The sequence below is a fragment of the Callithrix jacchus genome, chromosome 19 (genome assembly GCF_049354715.1).
Source record: "Callithrix jacchus isolate 240 chromosome 19, calJac240_pri, whole genome shotgun sequence".
Taxonomy (NCBI): domain Eukaryota; kingdom Metazoa; phylum Chordata; class Mammalia; order Primates; family Cebidae; genus Callithrix; species Callithrix jacchus.
The window spans coordinates 26971570-26980852 of NC_133520.1; the positions used below are offsets into that span (position 1 = coordinate 26971570).

At 43.1% G+C, this 9283-nt stretch overlaps 1 non-coding gene across 1 annotated transcript; it reads left to right on the top strand.

Annotated features, from left to right (window-relative positions):
* The first annotated feature begins 1143 nt into the window (after positions 1-1143).
* On the top strand, positions 1144-1244 carry LOC118149626 (small nucleolar RNA U13). Its single transcript, XR_004737192.1, has one exon. It is a non-coding gene; the product is annotated as a small nucleolar RNA U13 (small nucleolar RNA).
* The last annotated feature ends 8039 nt before the right edge of the window (positions 1245-9283 follow it).

Below are 9283 nucleotides of genomic sequence, written 5' to 3' on the forward strand. Positions count from 1 at the left end.
TCAGGAGGCTGAAGTGGAGAGGATCACTTGAGCCCAGGGGGTTGAGGCTTCAGTGAGCTGTGTTCATGACATTGTACTATAGCCTGGGTGACAGAGCAAGATCCCATGTCAAAAAAAAAAAAAAGGCTGGGTGGGGTGGCTCATGCCTGTAATCCCAGCACTTTGGGAGGCCAAGGTGGGCGGATCACGAGGTCAAGAGATCGAGACCATCCTGTCCAACATGGTGAAACCCCAACTCTACTAAAAATACAAAATTAGCTGGGCGTGGTGGCATGCGCCTGTGGTCCCAGCTACTCGGGAGGCCGAGGCGGAAGAATCGCTTGAACCCAGGAGGTGGAGGTTGCAGTGAGTCCAGATTACACCACTGCACTCCAGCCTGGCAACAGAGCAAGACTGTAACTTAAAAAAAAAAAAAAAAAAAAAAACACAAAAACTAAATGACCAATTGTCAGAAGCAAATATTTAAATTCTCATTTATAACAATCTTTTCTTTTTTCTTTTTTTTTGAGACAGAGTTTTGTTCTTGTTGCCTAGGCTGGAGTGCAGTGGTGTGATCTCAGCTCACCACAACCTCCACCTCCCAGGTTCAAGTGATTCTCCTGCCTCAGCCTCCCGAGTAGCTGGGATTACAGGTGTGCAACACCATGCCCAGCTAATTTTTTGTATTTTTAGTAGAGATGGGGTTTCTCCATGTTTATCAGGCTGGTCTTGAACTCCTGACCTCAGATAATCCATTCCCCTCTGCTTCCCACAGTGCTGAGATTAAAGGCATGAGCCACCACGCCCAGCCATTTTCTTTCTCTTTCTTTCTTTCTTTCTTTCTCTTTCTTTCTTTCTTTCTTTCTTTCTTTCTTTCTTTCTTTCTTTCTTTCTTTCTTTCTTTCTTCTTTCTTTCTTTCTTTCTTTCTTTCTTTCTCTTTCTTTCTTCTTTCTTTCTTTCTTTCTTTTTCTTTCTTTCTTCTTTCTTTCTTTCTTTCTTTTTCTTTCTTCTTTCTTTCTGGCTTCTTTCTTTCTTTCTTCTTTTTCTTTCTTTCTTCTTTCTTTCTTTCTTTCTTTTTCTTTCTTCTTTCTTTCTGGCTTCTTTCTTTCTTCTTTTTCTTTCTTTCTTCATTTATTTCTCTTTCTTTCTTTTCTTTGTCTTCTTTCATTTTGTAGTTCATAAGTATGTTGAGTATTACAAGCATGTGTGAGCTGTGTCTCCCTCAAACCTTGTTATGATGTCGACATATTTATCACATTAGACACCTCACACTTATCTGATGTGATAAATGAAATATACATATTCTCAGCCAGGTGAGGTGGCTCACGCCTATAATCCCAGCACTTTGGGAGACCAAGGCAGATAGATCACCTGAGGTCAGGAGTTTGAGAGCAGCCTGGCCAGCATGGCAAAACCTCATCTCTACTAAACATACAAAAAAAATCAGCTGGGCATGGCAGGCACCTGTAATCCCAGCTACTTGGTAGGCTGTGGCAGAATTGCTTGAACCCGGGGGACAGAGGTTGCAGTGAGCCAAGATCGCGCCATTACACTCCAGCCTGGGCGACAGAGTGAGACTCTGTCTCAAATAAATAAATAAATTATCATTTATTGTTTCAATTCAATAAATAATCGAATAATGATAGCTAATGTTAAGTAAGTGTCTATGTGCCAAGTTCTGCACAAAGCACTTTACATAGATCATTTCGTTATCCTCACAGTAACCCTATGTGGTAGGTTTCATTAGCATTCCCATTTTTCAGAGTCTGTCTGTATTAGGACTTATGTATTCAGATCAAGAAACACTCCTGGTGCACCTGTTATGTGCAAGGCACTGACCTAGGCATTTTGGAGGCTGTAAAGATTGCAACACAAGTGATGATATCACAATTTAATAAAGAGCTATGAGCTATCACAGGAGAAATACAATTGCTTTGGTAGCTCAAAGACAGGAGTGACCACATCTCTAAAGCAATCCAGAAAGTCTTCATTGAGCAGATGTTAACATATTAGGGCTTTAAAACCAAGGAGGCATCTCACCTTTCTTCCCTCTCCATACAAACCACAGGGGCTCTGCCACCAGCCTTTAATAGATGCACCGCTGCAATAGAATGCTGTGTACACAACTCCATTTGGATTTTGGCACGTGATTTTTGAATCTTCATTTTCCCAAGCCATCACGCTTTGTGACTCTGATTTTGTGTTTTGATTCTGCTTCTTGGTGGTGTTATATACTCATGAACTGGTTCCTGACCATGGCCCGTTCCAACCTCAACCTGTCCTACATTCCATGGAAAGAACTGACAGGACTCAACAGATCATGTCCATATAGCCCTTTAAGTTCTTCAAAGTGTCTTCCTACCTAAAGAAAGATAGGAAGATTTTAAAGTGTATCATCGTGTCACTGAAACCAATTATTAAAAAGTATACATAGCAAGAAATATTGGATTGTATTTGGCAGTGGTTATGAACATGTGAGGCATTTGGGGTAAATATCTGGTGCACATAATAACTAACACCCCTGACTCCAACCCACTCGTATATCTTCAATTCATATTTTGTAGATGATCTGTAATAACATGCCATCAAAAAAGAAACACAAAAGGCCAGGCATGGTGGCTCATGCCTGAAGTCTCAGCACTTTGGGAGGCTAAGGAGGGTGGATCATCTGAGGTCAGGAGTTCAAGACCAGCCTGGGCAACATGATGAAAACCCATCTCCCCTAAAAACACAAAAATTAGCCCAGTGGTAGGCTCACCGCCTGATTGCGGTGAGCAACCTGGTGCCTGCCACCATACCTGGCATTTTTTGTTGTTTGTTTGTTTTGTAGAAATGGGGTTTCACCATGTTGGCCAGGCTGGTCTCTCAAACTCCTGACCTCATGGGATCCACCCACTTGGGCCTCCCAAAGTGCTGGGATTATAGGAGTGAGTCACTCCTATAATCAGGTTGGCTTCCCTCTTTACAGTGGAAGAAATTCTTAGAAATGGCAGAAGTTAGATGTTGGGTCAAAATCTTTAGTAAAGATTAGATTTTTCCCTCTGTGGACTAAGAAGATAAGACAAGCACCACCTCTCAATTGACAAGGACAAATTGACTTTCTCCAAGATGACCTCAAATCAGACGCAGAATGTGCTTACCAGGTGCCAGATAAAGACACCTACTGCAAGCTGCCCACGCCTGTCCTCGATTTTTCACAGGTTACTTTCCTTAATTAGGCCTTCCCAGGCCACCCTACCTAACAATACACACCCCAGAGGCCCTAGGCTCACCTTGGCTTTATTTTTCTCTTGAATACTTGTCATTATGTAACATACGATGTATTTTACTTATTTAACTGATTGTCGTCTGCTATCTAAACAGAGTTTTGTCCATTTTATTTCCTTTTTATTTACAGCAACTAGAACAGTAGCTAGCACATAGTAGGCACTCAACAGATGTTTGTCAAATGCACAAATGAATATTATTCATAATATGACATAATCATTGCTTTTTTTTGAGACAGAGTTTTGCACTTGTCCAGGCTGAAGTGCAGTGGCGTGATCTTGGCTCACTGCAACCTCCACCTCCCAGGTTCAAGCAATTCTCCTGCCTCAGCCTCCGGAGTAACTGGATTACAGGCATGCACCACCATGCGCAACTAATTTTGTATTGTGCTACTCTTAAAAATAGCAATTATTGGCTGGGAGCGGTGGCTTATGCCTGCAATCCCAGCACTTTGGGAGGCAGAGGCGGGCAGATCACTTGATGTCAGGAGTTTGAGACTAGCCTGACCAACATGGAGAAACCCTGTCTCTGCTAAAAATACAAAATAAGCCAGATGTGGTGGCGCATGACTATAATCCCAGCTACTCAGGAGGCTGAGGCAGGAGAATGGCTTGAACCTGGGAGGCAGAGGTTGTGGTGAGCTGAGATGTGCCATTGCACTCCAGCCTGGGCAACAAGAATGAAACTCCATCTCAAAAAATACATAGTAATAGGTAAATTTTTGGCCAGGTGTAGTGGCTCACACTTGTTTGTAATCCCAGCGTTTTGGGAGGCTGAGGTGGGTGGATCATGTGATGTCATGAGTTTGAAACCAGCCTGACAGCCGGGCATGGTGGCTCATGCCTGTAATCCCAGCACTTTGGGGAGGCCGAGGCGGGTGGATCACAAGGTCAAGAGATCAAGACCATCCTGGTCAACATGGTGAAAACCCGTCTCTACTAAAAATACAAAAAAAAAATTAGCTGGGCATGGTGGCATGTGCCTGTAATCCTAGCTACTCAGGAGGCTGAGGCAGGAGAATTGCCTGAACCCAGGAGGTGGAGGTTGCGGTGAGCCGAGATAGTGCCATTGCATTCCAGCCTGGGTAACAAGAGTGAAACTCCGTCTCAAGAAAAAAAAAAGAAAAAAAACTAGCCTGACCAACACAGTGAAACCCCGTCTCTACTAAAAACACAAAAATTAGGCAGGTGTAGTGGGGCATGCCTGTAGCCCCCAGCTACTCAGAAGGCTGAGGCAGGGTAATCACTTGAACCCAAGAGTCAGAGGTTGCAGTGAGTGGAGATCACGCCATTGCACTCCAGAGTGAGCAAGAGAGCGTTCCTCCATCTCAAAAAAAAAAAAAATGAGAACACATACTGGCTAACAAAAAGGAGGAAAAAATTCCACTAGATCTAATCAGAATAAAATTCAAGCATTTTTTGTTTTTGGCATTTCATGTAAATATTCGAAGTGGTAATTTACAATGTAAAAATAAGGTTTAGCTGGGCACAGAGGCCCACACCTGCAATCCTGACACATTGGAAGGCTAAGACAGGAGAATAGCTTGAGCCCAGGAGTTCAAGGCTGCAATGAGCTAGGATTGCACCACTGCACTCCAGCCTCGGTGACAGTTCAAGACTTTCCATTTGTTTATTGTTGTCGTTGTTGTTGTTGTTTTTTTTTTAAAAAAAAAGCCAATAAAATCTAAAATAGTATTTGCTAAATTTTTAGAAACTATAGGTAATGGAAATAACCACAAATACATCAGAAAACCAATATTCTAAGTAAATTGTTTCATGTGGCCTGCATTAGAAGATTCCATTTTAGGCCAGGCGCGGTGGCTCAAGCCTGTAATCCCAGCACTTTAGGAGGCCAAGGCGGGTGGATCACAAGGTCGAGAGACTGAGACCATCTGGGTCAACATGATGAAACCCTGTCTCTACTAAAAATACAAAAAATTAGCTGGGCATGGTGGCGCGTGCCTGTAATCCCAGCTACTCGGGAGGCTGAGGCAGGAGAATTGCCTGAACTCAGGAGGCGGAGGTTGCGGTGAGCCGAGATCGCACCATTGCACTCCAGCCTGGGTAACAAGAGCAAAACTCCGTCTCAAAAAAAAAAAAAAAAAAAAAGAAGAAGAAGATTCCATTTTAAACAGTTTGTATGGAAACACTATGTTCATATTGTTAGCGGTTTCACTAATCTTTAACATTTATACAGAAAATAGTTTAACTATTCCCAGAATTTTATTTCCCACATCATTAAATATTTTGCATAATTATTTAATTATCTTTGTAATTTGTTTAGTCTCTCTCTCTTTTTTTTTAATTCTTAGCTTTTTCTATACCCTGTACACATTCTCAAACCTCTTTTTCTTTTTCGTTTTTGAGACAGGGTCTCGCTCTGTCACCCAGGCTAGAGCATAGTGGCACAACCATGACTCACTTAGGGCCTCAACATCCCAGCCTCAAGCAATCCTCTCAAGTAGCTGGGACTACAGGTGCATGCCACCATGCGCAGGTAATTTTTTATATTTTTTGTAGAGATAAGATCTCACTATGTTGCCCAGGCTGGTCTCAAACTCCTGGTCTCAAGCAATCCTCCTGCTTTAACCTCCCAAAGTGTTGGGGTTACAGGTGTGAGACACTGCACCGGGTCTCAAACCTTATTTCTAAAGGAATAGATTCTACATCTTCCCTCACAAGAAAAGGGGTCTGTTGATTGTCTATATTTGTCTGTGTTGGTTTGTTTTTTGTAGAGATGGGGGTTTTACTATGTTGACCAGGCTGGTCTTGAACTCCTGAATTCAAGAGATCCTCCTGCTTTGGCCTCCCAAAGTGCTTGGATTACAGGCATGAGCACTACACCTTTAATCCATCTATATTTGGAAAACAAAAATTGTTCATGGGAATTGAGCAAAATTGATTAAACCAAACAAGCATGTGCTGCACCTGACTCTATGCAGAGCTCTGCGGCATAGAATATCAGGATGCACAGACTAGCATCTGACCTCTAGCAGCTTGCAATTTAGAGAAGGAGAGAAAGACACATATAGAACTTAAAGACACCTTTACAGAAAACTGAAGATGCATGTGGTATAAACATGAGCCTATCAGAAAAAAGAAGAGATTTTAACTTTAAATGTGGGTCTTTAAAAATAAATGGTCCACGTGGTGGCTTACTTCTATAATCCCAGCCCTTGGGGAGGCCAAGGAGGGCGGATCAACTGAGGACAGGAGTTCGAGACCAGCCTGACCAACATGGCAAAACCCCATCTCTACTAAAAATACAAAAAATAGCCAGGCATGGTGGCAGCTGCCTGTAATCCCAGCTACTCAGGAGGCTGAGGTGGAAGAATCACTTGAACCTGGGAGGTGGAGGTTGCAGTGAGCCAAAATCGTGTCATTGCACTCCAGCCTGGGCAATAAGAGTAAAACTCCATCTCAAAAAATAAATACATAAATGAATACAAAATAAAATAAAATAAATGGCCCTAAACCACAAAAGATAGAAAACAGCTGCTTTTTGAAGGTGTGGTTGCAAAATGAATCTTATTATCATCATCATCACCATCTCCATCATCAACAAATGATCACTATGTGGCTGTCAGTCCGTGATTATTTTGCAAGATTCCCTGGGTTGTTCAGACTTTTAGAAGTCCTAGGCCTCAGAAGTCCTATCACCTTTCTCAGATGTGTAAATTCTCTCTAGATTAGCACACTTCAAATAGCTCTTCACATAATGGTTAACTTCCTCTTAAAACGGTGGTTCCTGTCTCAGGAGAGCATTATTCATTCAATCACCATTTGTTGAAAGCCTAGTAGGTGTCAGGCCCTCAAGAAAAAAAGTCATATCAATTATCAGGGAGTTCTTTTCTTCCACAGTACAAAGTCCAGTTTACAATTAAGTATGTGTTTTTGGCCAGGCGTGGTGGCTCACGCCTGTAATCCCAGCACTTTGGAAGGCTGGGGTGGGTGGATCACCTCAGATCAGGAGTTCGAGACCAGCCTGGTCAACATGGTGAAATCCCGTCTCTACTAAAAATACAAAAATTAGCCAGGTGTGGTGGTGCCCGCCTGTAATCTCAGCTATTCAGAAGGCTGAGACAGGAGAATCACTTGAACCCAGGAGGCGGGGGTTGCAGTGAGCAGAGATCACACCATTGCACTCGAGCCTGGGTGACAAAATCAAAACTTCATCTCAAAAATTAATTAAGTAATTAATTAAATATGCATTTGTGCAGTCATAATTTATTTGAAGTCTGGCTCCCACATTACACTGTACCTACCTTGAGGCAATATATTAACTTACAGGACTGTGGAATTGTACTGCTGGGTTCAAATCCTAGTTTTGCCACTTACTTGCTCTGTGACTTTGGATAAGTTAGCCTCTCAGCACTTCAATTTCATCATCTGCAAAGTGATACTAGTACCCACCACTTAGAGTAATTGTGAGGATTAAACAAAGTATGATTCATAAAGCCCTCAGTGGAGTGCCTACCATATAGGAATGCTCAATAGGGCTGGGCGCGGTGGCTCAAGCCTGTAATCCCAGCACTTTGGGAGGCCAAGGTGGGTGGATCACAAGGTCAAGAGATCGAGATCATCCTGGTCAACATGGTGAAACCCCGTCTCTACTAAAAATACAAAAAATTAGCTGGGCATGGTGGCGCGTGGCTGTAATCCCAGCTACTCAGGAGGCTGAGGCAGGAGAATTGCCTGAACCCAGGAGGCGGAGGTTGCGGTGAGCTGAGATCACACCATTGCACTCCAGCCTGGGTAACAAGAGCAAAACTCCATCTCAAAAAAAAAAAAAAGAAAAAAGAAATGCTCAATAAAAGATATTTTTAGGGCAGGAAGCTTTCACCTTTGCTTACTAATACAGTGCTTGTGACTGGCACCCACAGGTGCTAAATATTCATTTTGGTCACACAGGAAGACAGAGTAGGTACAGAAATCACTGTCAAATTCCTTAATTCAGTCAACAAAACTTTGAGTGCTTACTACACGCCAGGCACGGTTCCAGGCATTGGGGATACAGCAGTCAATACAATAGTCAAAGATCCCTGTTCTTGTGGAGCTTATAATACAATGGAAGAAAGGCAGGCCAAAAACATAATGTATGTATTAGGTTGGTGCAAAAGTAATTGCCATTTCTGCCATTAAAAATTGCAAAAGCGGCCAGCGATGGTGGCTCACACCTATAATCCCAGCATTTTGGAGGCCAACGGGGGCAAATCACTCAAAACCAGCCTGGCCAACATGGTGAAACCCCATCTCTACTAAAAATGTAAAACTTAGCCAGGCTTGGTGGCAGGTGCCCGTAATCCCAGCTACTTGGGAGGCTGGGGCATGAGAATTGCTTGAACCCAGGAGGCAGAGGTTGCAGTGAGCTGAGATCATGCCACTACTCTCCAGCCTAGGCAACAGAGAGAGATTTCATCTAAAAAAAAAAATTGTAAAAACTACAATTACTTTTGCATGAACCTAATAGAAATGCTGTAGTTGGCTGGGTGCAGTTGCTCATGCCTATAATCCCAACAATTAGGGAGGACAAGGCAGATGGATGGCCTGAGCTTGGGAGGTTGAGACCAGCCTGAACAACATGGTGAAACCCTGTCTCTACCAAAAATAGAAGCAATTGATGATGCATACATGTAATCCCAGCTATTCAGGAGGTGGGAGCATGAGAATCATTTGAACCCAGGAGGCAGAGGTTGCAGTGAGCCAAGATTGCTCCACTACACTCCAGTTTGAGGGACAGAGCAGCTCCATCTAAAAAAAAAAAAAAAAGAAACAATTAGCCAGCTGTGGTGGCACAGGTGGTCCCAATTACTGGGGAGGCTGAAGAGGGAGGATCGCTTGAGCCTCGGAGGTGGAGGTTGCAGTGAGCTGAGACTGTGCCACTGCACTCCAACCTGGGTGACAGAGTGAGACTCTGTCTCAGAAAAAAAAAAAAAAAAAAATTAGAGGCCAGGCAAGGTGGCTCTCACCTGTAATCCCAGCACTTTGGGAGGCCAAGGCGGGTGGATCACAAGGTCAGAAAATTGAGACCATCCTG